At 44.3% G+C, this 14021-nt stretch overlaps 1 long non-coding RNA gene across 1 annotated transcript in view; it reads right to left on the reverse strand.

The window, feature by feature from the left end:
• LOC149121835 (uncharacterized) overlaps positions 1-11477 on the reverse strand; it is a 32981-nt gene extending 21504 nt beyond the window's left edge. The window contains exons 1-2 of the long non-coding RNA XR_016222776.1: positions 10658-11477; positions 7660-8063 (exon numbers count right to left, since the gene is read on the reverse strand). This is a non-coding gene — a long non-coding RNA (uncharacterized LOC149121835). The remainder of the gene's footprint in view (positions 1-7659; positions 8064-10657) is intronic.
• Between the last annotated feature and the right edge of the window lie 2544 nt (positions 11478-14021).

Consider the following 14021-nt stretch of genomic DNA (forward strand, 5'->3'; position numbering starts at 1 on the left):
GGGTTCAGAGGCATAGTTATCACGTATTTCCTTCACACTTGGAGGTTGCACTGTTGAGAAAGGGCTAGTTGCTTCCTCAGCCCATTTTGGGGCACTATAGAACCTTCTCGAAATCCTCATAAGTTACTCTTGGTTTCTGCCATTCCTGCTCTGTCATTCTTTCCCTGCTTGAAGCTTCCACTGTCTCTGTCACCTTGCATCTTCACACTGGGCTCTTTGCCAGACCTCCACTCTCATCTGGGCCAACTGTGACAGTTTTAGGTTACTTAATTCATGGGTTATAGGAGATAGAACAACCTTCAGAATGCGTGTCTTTTCTATCCCAACTGGCAAGCGCTCCCTCAATACAGACTTGAGCCTGCTAATGCAATGGTGCATCTACTTTTCTGATTCCGTGCCATGATCAATCAAAATTGCAAAAATTACAGCCTCTTGAGCTGCCATCCCTTGCTGCCTATCCATGCCCAGTTTAGCTCTGGCCAGGATATTAGTAAGGTTTTGAGACTGGTCTATATTAAAAGGTACTATAATTCATGTAAATCTTAAAATATAACCACAATATCCTTCTTGACATCTAAGGGATTTAAATTATGAGGGAGGTAACTGACCTAATTGTCAGACTGAATCAACCTAGCCAATTCTCCCGGGTACTTTACCTGGGGGAGAGGGCACTCCCGTTACAATACCACTTTAAGCCTTCCATGTTGACATTTATGTGAAATGTGTTATCAGGGCTGAGAAAATTCAACATCCAACACACAACTCAGCGTGGCTGCTCCTGGGCTTCTTCCCACCTCTCTTTCCACAGGACTGAGAGGACCTCAGTATTCCAAAGTAGGAAATGTTTCCTGGCTCTGGGCTCCTCCCCTGTTGAGACACAATGTGTTCTGCAGAGGGTGTCACAAAGCTGCAGCAGGGCCAGCCCTCACAGGTCAGTTCCAACCCTGCCTCCTTCAGCAGTCTATAAACGTGGCTTCCCCTAAGTCTTTCTGAGGACAACAGCATTTCCAAAGCTTTCATCTCTCTTTGTGCTTTGCAAAGGTGCCTGGACCTTGCAGACAGCCAAGACTGGGAGATTCTACCAGGCATGATCTCTCTCTTGTCATTGTTTCCTGTATTCATAAGAATATGACAAGAAACACATATAACCTGGCAGCTTATGAATGTAAAGTACAGTTTACTGGTTAACCTTTTGTTCAGTCTATGATTTTTACAAACTCCTAATTTCTCAGTTGCTCACATGTACCAGGATGATTAACTACACCTAAGAAGTCACAGACATAAATTTTCTGACTTTAGTTTTTTAAAAACATAGATTCTTAAATTGTTTATCTTAGAATGATTTTTCTAAGTTTGTGGCAGTTTGTTACAATAGAAACAGAAAATGAATACAAGAAGCTGACCTTTTGCCTAGAAGTTAGGATGCCTGCATCCTACATTGGAGTGCCTGGATTTGATTTCCTGCTTCTGATTCCATTGTCTTGCTAATGTGGACCCTGCAAGGCCTTAGAGATGGCTCAAGTAATGGGTTCCTGCCTCCCACAGGGGAGACCTGGATGGAAATCCCAGCTCCTGGCTCTAGCCCTGAGCCATTGCAAGTACTTAGGGAGTGAATCAGTGATTGGGAGCTCTCTCTCCAATTATCTGTCTCTCACTGTCCCTTTGCCTCTTAAATAATTTAAAATAAGAATTTTTAGTCTGCTGCTTACAAAGCAATTCTTTGCCCAGAAAAAGAAAGGAGGAAGCATTTGTCCATTGACTCTCTTCTCACATTGGTGAAGGTCACCTCACAGAGCGGTAACTGCTGGTGAGGCTCACCAGAGACTGTGTCTATATCCATGTCCATGTCCATATCCATATTTGGGAGTATTTCAAAAAGTTCCCAGAAATGTACTTAAATATGTTAACTTTGGTAAAAAAAAAAGTTTTTGAAGCCCATGCCTAATTTGTTCTGAATATGCATTTTTTTTCATGTACTTCCTAAAGGTCCTTTGTATGTGTGGATTTCAAATTTGTTGCACCAAAATAGGTTTACTTTTTAAATCTATTTCTCACAAACTCTTTGAAGTACATATGCATGTGCACATACATACAAACACACACACATATCTAAGATAGGTAGATTATAGCTAGGTAGGTAGTAGGTAGACAAACATTTATTTTAAGGAATGAACTCAAGCCATTATGAAGGCTGGCAAATACAGAAATCCCAGGGAGGAGTTGGCAGAATTCCCTCCTCTTTACAGGAGGTCAATCTTTTATATGAAGGCCTTCTGCTGTTGGAGACAACTTCCCATATTATGCAGAGCAAGCTTCTTCACTCAAAGCAAAGGGTCAGTGGGCATTCGGCACAGAGGTTAAGGTGCCACTTGGGCTACCCATGTCCCAGTTCCTAGTGCCTGGGTTTGAGCCCTGGCTCTGCTCCCAATTCCAGCTTCCTGCTAATGTGCACCCTGGGAGGCAGCAGGTGATGGCTCATGTAGTTTGTTCCCTGGGGAGTCCAGAATTGAGTTCTGTATTCCTATCTTTGGCCCAACCCAGCCCAGTCCAGCCCTAGCTGTTGCAGGCATTTGAGATGTGAATAGTAGATGGGGAAAATCTCTCTCTCTCTTTCAAATAAAACAAAATAATTAACTGAATTTTTTTACTCTATACCGATTTAAAGGCCAATATCATCTAAAATATACTTTCACAGAAACATCTGAAAATCTGGAATAAAGTTTGACCAGAGATCTGGATACCACAACCTGAGTATGTGACACACATAATTAACCATCACTTTGCCCTACAGTTTCAAGTTGTATATGCGTGAGAACCCAGCGGTTTCCTGTGTGGGTTCCCAGATTAATTATAAGTCCTGGATCAGGAAAGGATCGACGGCCAGGGTCAAGCCTGAGGGAAGGCACTGCCAGACTGCACACGTAAGAAGATGGCCTAAGCACAAGGTTGTTCTCATGCTCAGTCACAAAAAGTAAGAACCAAGGAGGAAAAGGAACAGTTCTCTTTTTCTGGATCCCAGATCTGTGATTCATCGAGCTGTGACTCCAATTTGCACAAAAGCACTGTATGTGCTAGCAGCAGTCCCACGAGGTGGCATAAGGAGGTTAGTGGGGTCAAGAAGGTGAGAGCTGGCTTGGAGGATCATCAAGGTGAATACCAGAGTAGTACAGGCTGGTGGCAGGACGTGGCAGAAGAGCCTGAGCAGAGGAGGTGCACCTCGTAGGCCCCGTAGTAGAGGAATAGTGCTTTAAGAGGGACGTCCTTAGCCAGAGTGACTGTCAGTGCCTAGGAGTTCTTCTTCATCAACATCTACCATCTGTCTCTTTCTACAGATTTATAAGGTGAAGCAGATTTTCCTGGGCCCTCTGGGGCACTGTATTTCTGGATCTATTTTGGATCATAGGATGCTGTGTTCTGAGATGGTCTTGCCTGCCTCTGTTCGTTGACATGACCCAGCATCTCTGTGTCTTTAACCATTGGTTGAGCCCTGAGATGCAGAAAGCCACAGCCTCTGGGGACAAGACCTTTGGGAGGTAGATCGTCCTCTCCTAAGTGGCGTTGGGTGCTCCACAGTCTTCCTTTCCCAGGTCGAGGGAATTACTGGGCACCGACCCCTAAGAACTGCTAGTCCCCTTCGTCCTCTCTTATTTGCTACCCTGCATCTACCACCCTCTGGTGGGTGATCCTGGGTAGCTGTCTGTCTTTTCCGTGCTTCTGTTTCTTCTTTATAAAATGGTGAAAATAAGACCACATAGTGTATATGGACATGGTTCAGAGTAAATGAATTCATATAAGAGTTGAAAATGATGCCAGACTCAGAAAAACTTATCATCACTAATATTTTTAACATTAAATAGAAGATTAAAGTCTACCTAAAATATAGAAAATTGATTAAATGAATTGTCCAAAATTGAAATACCATGCAGTTGGTTAAAAAATGGAAAAGACTTACATAATATACAGATGAACAGAAATTGCTTGAATAACAGTAGATAACAATATAGTCATTTAATCCAAAATGACTGAATAGGGAAAAGACATGCTGATTTTGACCACAGGAAGATAACACAAGAAATGGGGAGGAGCTGCATTCCCAGGGACAGTTGGAGAGAAGTTTGCAATGAAAATTCTACAGAAAGAAGAAACACACCACTGAGCAGTGCAATCATACAGCAGCAAGTGAGACACTGTTTGTGACCCCAGTAGCCAATGACTGGAGGGGACGCCATCTTCTTGGAGCAAGGTGAGAGGAGCCTGAGGCAGCCTGGGGCGTTGGTGATACTGCCTGAGTAAGAACCTCACAGACCCCACTGACTCTGAGTCCAGCCTGCAACTAGCAGGGGACAGGGTGCCCATCTAACCCCTGGAAGAGGGAGCACATTGCATTCCTCTCCTCCCCCAACGAGGGTGCCTGGCAACTAGCAGGGAGAAAGGGCCAGCTTAATAACGTGAGCAGAGGCTGCTGGAGCCTGTGTGTGACTGGGGGACTTTATCAGGGGGATAAATCCACAGTCAAAACCCTGACTGAGTCTGGCCTGAAGGATTGCAAAGGTCCTCAACAAAGTACTAGCTAATCAAATCCAGTAACACATCAGAAACAGCATTCACCCAGACCAACAAGGCCTCATCCCTGAGATGCAGGGATGATTCAACATACACAAATCGATAAATGTGATACATCACATTATCAAACTGAAGAATAAAACCATATGAGTATCTGAATAGATGCAGGGAAAGCATTTGATAAAACACAACATCATTTTGTGATAAAAACCATAAGTGAATTGGGTATAGAAGGAACATATCTCAACACAATAAGGCAATGTATGACAAACCCACAGCATCATACTGAATGGGGGAAAACTGGAAGCATTTCCACTAACATCTGGAAACAGACAAGGATGCCCACTCTCACCATTACTATTAAATATTGTTCTGGAAGTTTTACCCAGACCTATTAGACATCAGAAAGAAATCAAAGGGATACAAATGGGAAAGAGGAAGTCAAATTATCCCTGTTTGTAGATGATATTATCCTATTCATAGGGGAACCAAAAGACTTCACTAAAAGATTATTGGAACTTACAAGAGAATTTGGCAAAGTTGCAGGATACACAATCAACACACAAAAATCAATTGTCTTTGTATACACAGACAATGCCATGGCTGAGAAAGAACTTGTAAGATCAGCCTCATTCATAATAGCTACAAGAATTTTAAATATCTGGGGATAAATTTAACCAAGGATATGAAAGGTCTCTACAATAAAAATTACAAATATTAAAGAAAGAAGTAGAGGAAGACACCAAAAAAAAAAAATCCTTCCATGTTCATGGATTTGAAGAGCTAATATCATCAAAATGTTTATGCTTCTCAAATCAATTTACAGATTCAATGAGATCCCAATCAAAATGCCAAAGATGTTCTTCTCAGCTCTGGAAAAACTGGTCCTAAAATTCACATGGGATCACAAAAGACCCCAAATAGCTAAAGCAATCCTAAACAATAAAAAGCTTGAGACACCACAATGCCTGATTTCAAGGCATGTTACAGGGCAATTATAATCAAAATAGCATGGTACTAGCACAAGCAAAGACATATCAACCAATGGAATAGACTAGAAACCTCAGAGATTACTCCATGCATCTACAACCAACCAATCTTTGACAAATGAACTAAAATGACCTCCTGGAGATAGGACAGTCTCTTCAACAAATAGTGTTTGGAAAATTGGATCTCAGCATGCAGAAGTATGAAAAAAGATCCTTACCTTATACTCCATACACAAATCAACTCACAATGGATCAGGAATATAAATCTAAGACCTGAAACTATCAAATTACCAGGTGAAAACATCGGGAAACACTGAAAGACATTGGCATAGGCCAGGACTGCTTGGCTAAGACCTCAGAAGCACCATCAATGAAGGTAAACATAAACAAGTGGGATTACATCAAGCTAAGATGTCTCTGCACAGCAAAGGAAACTTAAAAAAGAGGCAATTGAAAGAATAGGAGAAAACATTTACAAATTACATATCTGATAAGGGGTTAATATATAAGGAGCTCAAGAAACTCAACAACAACAAAACAAGCAATCTAGTTAAGAAATAGGTAAGCACACGAACAGACATTTTTCAAAGGTTGAAACACAAACGGCCAACAAAGACATGAGAAGATGCTCAGGATCACTAGCCATCAGGAAAATGCAAATAAAAACCACAATGAGGTTTTCCTCATCCCAGTCAGAATGGTTAACAAAAATAAAAAAAAATAACAAATGATGGCAAGAGTGTGGGGAAATGGATGCCCTAATACACTATCAGTAGAAATGTAAATAGAGCAACTATTATGAAAGACAGTATGGAAATTCCTTAGAAACCTAAAACTAGACCCACCACATGCCCCAGGCATCACACTCCCTGGGAATTTACCCAAAGGAAATGAAATCAGCATATGAAAGAGTTATCTGTGGCACCATGTTCTTAGCAGCTCAATTCACAGTAGCTAAGAAATGGAATCAACCCAGATGTCCATCACTTGATGAATGGATAATGAAATTGTGGTATATATACATGATGAAATAGTACTTAGCCATAACAAATCATGAAATCCTGTCTTTTGCAACAAAGTGGATGCAACTGGAGACCAGTATGCTTAGTGAAATAACCCACTCCCCAAAAGACAAATACCTATTTCCCCTGATTTGTGGTAACTAATATACAGAGTACAAAAACAGCTAATGCATATGAGTGAAATTGACATTTTGAGATTTGATTATTTTTTATAGCCCTTGACTAAACTCTTGAGAAACAGTGGTTTTTCTTGTTAGTACTTGTTAAATTTTTTATTTAGTGGAGGGTTAAGCTCATGATTATAAAGAAAACAAGTTATGTCATTGTAAAAATTAAAAATAAGAAAGGAAGAAGAGACGGCGGGAGTGATGAGGGAGGGAGGGCAGGGTAGGAAGCATCACTGTGCTCTTTAAACTGGGTATGTGAAATACATGACAATTTTCCCCTTATATAAATAAAAAAGTAAAAAAAAAGTATTGCTGAGGCAGGTATTACAAAACTTTAAAATAAGATAATGTAACAAAGAAATACATACTTACATATGCTTGAATATACATAAACTTACTTCAGAAAGACACAAGAGACTAATAATAGTAGTTTTTCTATTGTGGGCATAAAAAGTGACAATGATAAAAGAAATTTTTCACTGTATATTTTTATACTTTCTGATTTAAGAACCATATAAGTGTATTACCTATTAAAATGTGGAAAATACCTTAAAAACAAAAATACAGAAGAAAGGAAGAACTCTAATTCATTGGAGGCTGAGAACTCTTAAGGCCAAGTGGGAGTCATGGCCTTGAAATCCAGGTCCATGGGAGTGGATGACTGAGCTACTGATGTCCTGAGAGGAGTGCCTGAGCGCTCCAGACCTATCTTATGCAAGGGTGCCACCTGCAGGGCAAACTGAGAACTTGCAGTCCGGTCTTGGCGGAACAGAACATTTTAACTAGTACATGGGGTGAGGTGGGAGACCATGGCCTCCCCAGGAGAGTTGCTAGACAAAGCAGCCGCATAGGAACTGATGGAAATCCTACAGAGGCATGTTTCACATGGTCTATCCAGGAAGGAAATATCCTACTTACCAATGTGTTCTTCAGTAAAGCCATTCTTCAGCCTCTGAGACTCTTATCCTTCAAGTGAATACGACGGCATTCAAGAAGACTGGAAGATACATGTTATGAGGCCGGTGCTGTGGCTCACTAGGCTAATCCTCCACCTGCGGCGCCGGCACACCGGGTTCTAGTCCCAGTCGGGGCGCCGGATTCTGTCCCGGTTGCCCCTCTTCCAGGCCAGCTCTCTGCTGTGGCCCGGGAGTGCAGTGGAGCATGGCCCAAGTGCTTGGGCCCTGCACCCCATGGGAGACCAGGAGAGGCACCTGGCTCCTGGCTTCAGATCAGAGTGGTGTGCCGGCCACAGCGGCCATTGGGGAGTGAACCCGCAGAAAAAGGAAGACTTTTCTCTCTGTCTCTCTCACTGTCCACTCTGCCTGCCAAAAAAAAAAAAAAAATACATGTTATGAAAAAATTTTGCAAGGATTTCAAAAAAAATTTCATAAACATAAACTTACAGTTGCATTTTCCTATGGGCTTTTCAAAGTCCTCTTGTATAGACCAGGAAAGCCATCTCCCAGAGTTGTGTGGAGATGACAGGAGGCACCTCAGGTGCAGAGCTGGGCTCCTGGCACACCAGCAGATCCGCAGCTCACAGCCATGGGTGTTGTAAACGGCCTCTGGGCCCACATTACGTCCATGTCAGAGAAGCCCAGCTTGCTGCAGGTGAACCCCTCACCTCCATCCAGGAGGAATCCAGGCTCAGCAAGCACCACAGGAGTGCTGAGGTGGCCCTGCAGAGTGACCCAGAGCCCTTGACTTCCATGACACCCGAGTGCTTGTTCCCAGGTTCCCTCTAATCCAGCTACTTCCTAACTTTTCCCTCTCACTTCCCCACGCAGAGCAACGTCTCTCCCTCCCCAAGTAAAATCACATCCGTATGAAAGTAAGCAAACATTTTATGAGGAAACCCGCACCCTCAGGAGAAGGACTGCTGCGGCAGATGGAGGAAACGCTGCCAGCTATAAATCTATAAGCATCTCAGGATGTGTCACAGGGAGGAGTAAACAAGGTCAGAAAGAACTGGGAGTGGAGGAGTACGGCGTGTGGGTGGCGTGAGTGGAGAGCGAGCTAGAAGCATCTTCCCCTGAGGCCCAGGGGAGGTGCCATGAGAATCGTCCTGCTTACCGATACTCGCTTAGCACCCAGGACCAAGGCAAGCCATGGGGCATTTCGTTCAAACTGGCCAGTGAGACCAAACCGTGCAGCAGTTAAATCTTTTCTAAGACAAAGAGTGGATATTTGGAGGGCCTGTGTGGGGCCCCATCTGAGGGAGACCAGAGAGTCCTCCAGGGAAGGGCTCTCTCGTCTGCAGACAGACTTTCCCTCGGAGAGCTACAGGACGGGGGAGTCGGCGGACGTTGCAGTCTCAGACGCGGGGCCAGGAAGATCTCCTCACTGTGATCTCCAAGCCAGCACGCCACACAGCACACCACTGCTGGTAGCTTGAGCCATCACTCCCCACCCCGCTTCTTCATCGATTTGTGTCCATGAGAAGAATTAGTACATTAAATGCATTTTGTAAAGAAACTGACAGCAAGAGAAACGTATCCTTACAATCAGAGAAACTTGCTTATGTCATTATACGCTTCACCAAAAATGCTTTGGGGTGCCCTTCCTCGGTGTAACAGTTTCCACACAATCACAATTACCCCGCTTAAAATCAACACGGGGTGTATAAAATCTTCCAGTACACAGTCCACATTCTGACTTTCCTAATTGTTCACCAAGTGACTTTTTAAAATTTTCTTCCCTCAGTTCCAACAATAAACACAGCCTCAGACATTGCATTTGTATTTCCTGGCCACTCAGTGTCCTTGGACTGATCCGTGAATTCTTATTATCAATGTCACCTGTGTGGACTGTTACACTGACTGCCGAGGCCTAAGTTAGCCAGGACGTTGTCCCTCGTGGTGAGGAACCCACTGGCTGGGTTGCGGGTAACATGACCTTTCAACAAACTAACCGTGGCCAAGGAAACCTCTACCGTACCTTAAGAAGGAGTGAGTTCTAGGCTGCAGGGCCACTGTAGGAAGGGCGATTAATAATTGCACTGTTGGGGCCGGTGCTGTGGTGCAGCGGATAAAGCTGCCACCTGCAGTGCTGGCATTCCATATGGGTGCCGATTCAAGTCCTGGCTGCTCCACTTCTGATCCAGCTCTCTGCTATGGCCTGGGAAAGCAGTAGAAGATGGCCCAAGTGCTTGGGCCCCTGCACCCACATGGGAGACCTGGAAGAAGCTCCTGGCTCCTGGCTTCAGATCGGCCCAGCTGTGGCCGTTGTGGCCATCTGTGCAGTGAACCAGCAGATGGAAGACCTCTCTCTCTCTCTCCCCCCTCTCTCTCTCTGTCTCTCCTCTCTGTGTAACTGTGACTTTCAAATAAATAAATAAATAAATAAATTTTTTTTTTAAAAAATAACTGCTCTGTTTCCTCTCCCTGCAGCTACAGCACATGGAGTGTGGGAATGAGTGTGGCAACTCAAGACACCTGCCCAGTCACTGATCAAATCTGTTAGTTACTAGCAGGTGGCTTCAGTTTTCACTGAGGAGTTCCTCGGTTTTCCGTGTAATTGATGACCACGCATAAATACGTGTTGCGTTAACCCGATTCAGAGCATGCAGCTACGTCTAAGGAAAGTACAAGCCTGTAACCAAACTCAGGCTTGCGCAACAGCCAACTCAGGCAACGGCCTGTTTCCAGGGCTAAGCTCCGGCGCGACCCTCCAACCACACGCTGACAATTTCTTCCCACACCTGAACACTGGTTGCAGACGCTCAGGCCCCAGCCCAGACCCGCAGCCTGAACATCAGCTGTGGGCCCAGGTGATCTGCAGGCACCGGCAGGGTGGGGACCCTGCTCTGGCACACTGTTGCCACGTTTTCTCTCATGACAGAGAATTTTCCAAAAAGTCTAGTAGTCTTTTTTCCCACACTTTTCTGGACACCCAGGTGAACACAAGAGTCACTTACCTTTAACCCTGGACATTTGGAAGACAGTGGTTTTGTTTCCACTTTACACCTTCCTGGGTGTGCTTTGGGAATCCTAAAAACATCCCTTTTCCTTTTCACCCATTCTTTCTTCTGGCCGCTTAAGTACCATGTGAACACCTTCTGGCTGTAAAACTTTAAATGCTGTTGACATCTGTCCACAAGGAACAGTCTGCACGGTTCTTTACGTCCGTGGTTGCAGTTACTTCTGTCTTCAGGTGTGATCACATAACTCATTTCTCGTCAGCTGGATCAGGATTCCGGCAGAGACGCAGAACCATGGTGAGATGCAGAGATAGGAGACTTTCTGTTTTACAGGAATTCGGGCTTACGAAAGCTGGGAGGCAAGGTCTGGAGGAGGAGGAATCAGAGATCAGAGAACATCCTTCACCTGCTGCCCCTGGGAGCTGCGGCTCGGGAAGAGGAGCCCTGGGCTTGCTGGGAAATCTGAGTGGCCAGCAGGTTCAACCCACAAAGCGGGGGCAGGACCTCCTGGGAGGGGCGGGGGAACATATTTCCTCTGCATTACAGCCCTCTGCGTCTTCCGATCAGCATGGCTCTGCTCCTGGACACCAAGGCTGGACAGGAGAAAGACCAGCTGGACATGGAGCTTTGACCCAAGATTCCACCATGAACTTCTGAGCATAGTGGCTGCTGCTTAGCTTCTGCCTCGCAAAGCCCTGTGCAAGTTCTCTGATGGCCCACTCGAACTTTTACAGAAAGAAAGCACGGCCTCTTTAAATGAAGGAGTACATGTTACTCCTCTTAATAGAAAGGGCATTATTTATTATATTGAACTCGGAACGTCGTTTTGTCACTTCTGACTTCACAGTCATTCTAGGCCAGTCTGTATATATCCCACATTAGACAAAAGCACCTGTTTTTCGATGTTTATGTCCCCTTTAGGCACCTTTTCAACCCCCTGGGGGCACCCCTGGATGGTTCAGAATGAATTACTATACCAAAAGTGCCATTAAAAAGGATGGGATAGAAGAGAAGAGAAATACCAAAGTCCTCTGAAAGGACTTTGAGTTACAGGCATGTACTTCGGGCACAGCCTGAAATACGTTTGTGTATCTTACTGTAGGGGGCAGTGGTTAGGACACACATTATTACCAGGATGGGCATTTGATCTAGCAGTTAAGACATCGCTTGGGACTCCTGCATTCCACGGAGGATTGCCTGGGTTCGAGTCCCTGCTCTGTTCCCAATTCCAGCTTCCTGCTCACGCACACCAGAGGAAACCACAGTGATGTCTCAAGGACTTGGGTCCCCGCCATCCACTTGGGAGACCTGGATTGAGTCCACAGCTCCCAGTTTCAGCCTGGCCCAGCCATGGCTGTGTGTTGTGGGGAGGTGGGGAGTGAACTAGCAGGCAGATCTCTCCCTGCCCCTCTTTTTTTCAAATTATTCAAAAAAATTTTAATAGAGAAAAACATTGTCTTTGAGTTTTTTTTCTTTCTTCTATATAATCCCTCGTGTACCCTCTGATTTTTGGTTTGGTTTCTTATTTTGACAGATAACTTGAATCTGGAAAATAACAGAGTAATATCTGGGGCCAAGGACTTTTTAAATATAGAAACTGAAAGAGAAATAATGAAATCCACCTTTTGTATTAAAGTATTACAGTCCCAGATGGTGTCCAACGCATCCTCACAGCGAAATCAGCAGTGAGAGAGAAGGGTTTTCTTCGGTAAGGAGGCTGAGAAGAGAGCAGATGTGATCCGAAAAGCATCCGCTGCAGCCGCGAGAGTGCAAACGCTCTGTCTGCAGAAGTTTGCACTGGACAGGAGCTGGCCAGATTCAGCTGTGACCTTCCGCACTCCACGGCGCTGCACTTGCTGGTCTGTTACGTCACGGCGCCCTCTAGAGAGCTCATGGGAGAACTGCAGCACAGCCTGCGCTTTGCTTTTCCTTTAGAGTTGGCTTTAGTTGATTTCATAGATTTTTAAGACTTAGAGATGATTTGATGCTCTACACTTTGGTCCTGCTAGAAGTTAATGGTCATCTCTTGTATTCCAAGTGATTTTCGAAATAATGCCTTTTTTAATTTTTACAAGAGAAGCACATCAATGTGTGTGTGTGAGTGTGAGTGTGTGTATACAGGAATGAAGAATCAGAAAGTGATCTGTCTAGAAGCAGAAGCTAGGGCCGGGTGTTGTGGCACAGCCAGTTAAGCCAGTGCTGGCATCCCATATTAGAGTGCAGCTTCCAGAAACGTTGTTTCTGATGCAGCTCCTGCTAATGTGCCTGGGAAAACAGCAGAAAATGGCCCAGGTGCTTGTGTCTCTGCTATCCATGTGGGAGAGCTGGGTGGGTTCCTGTCTCCTGGCTTCAGCCTGGCCCACCCCAGCCACTGCAGCCACTTCCAGGGTAAAGCAGCAGAGGGAAGATCTCTTTGTGTCTCTCCCTCTCTCTCTATCACATTGCCTTCCAAAGAAACACACTTTTTAAAGCAAAAGAGCAAAAGCTAGAAGTTGCAAAGTCAAATCAGGACTCCAGATTCCCAGACCAGCAGGTGCATCAATATACTACAGGAAAAAAGATACTACAGTATCAAGAAACTACAGTAAAAAATACTACAGAAATAAGACACTACAGTAAAAAAGATACTACAGTATTAAGAAACTACAGTAAAAAAGATACTACAGAAATAAGATACTACAGTAAAAAGATACTACAGAAATAAGATACTATAGTAAAAAGATACTACAGTAATAATACACTACAAGCTCTACATGTAGAGAGCTTAGACATCATTTAGTCTGATTTATTCACTACTAAATAGGAAAAATGAAACACAGAGGAATTGTGAGGGCTCACTCAGCAAGCAAAGAGCAGAATCCAGATTAGCATTCTTGTTTCTCGGTTTTCAGTCTCCACCTCTTTCCATTATCCTGCATAAGACCAAACCCATTGCACTCAACATTAACACAGAATGGTTCTTATTTGTAGCAATATCGCAGAAGGCAGGGGGCTGACTTATTAGAAAAAATGAAAAATCCTAGTTTAAATTTATTTGAAAGGGAGAGAGAGAGAGGAAGAAAGAAAGAATGCGAGCTCTCATCCCATCTGCTGCCTCACTCCTCGAATGCCCACATGCTGAGACTGGACTGGGTCAGAGCCAGGAGGCAAGAATGCAATGCAGGTTTCCTGTGAGGATGGTAGATTCCTGATTGCTTGACACATCACTGTTGCCTTTCAGGATCTGCATAGGCAGGAATCTGGAGTCAGGAAATGGAACCAGGCGCTCCAGTGTGGGACATGGGCATTGGAGCCACTAGGCAAAGTGCCTGCTCACAAAAATAGAAAAAAATTCACTCAGGAAAGTCCGTTTCCTGACAAG

This window comes from Oryctolagus cuniculus, chromosome 16 (assembly GCF_051225735.1).
Source record: "Oryctolagus cuniculus isolate XC-2025 breed Fujian yellow rabbit chromosome 16, ASM5122573v1, whole genome shotgun sequence".
In the NCBI taxonomy this organism is placed as follows: Eukaryota; Metazoa; Chordata; class Mammalia; order Lagomorpha; family Leporidae; genus Oryctolagus; species Oryctolagus cuniculus.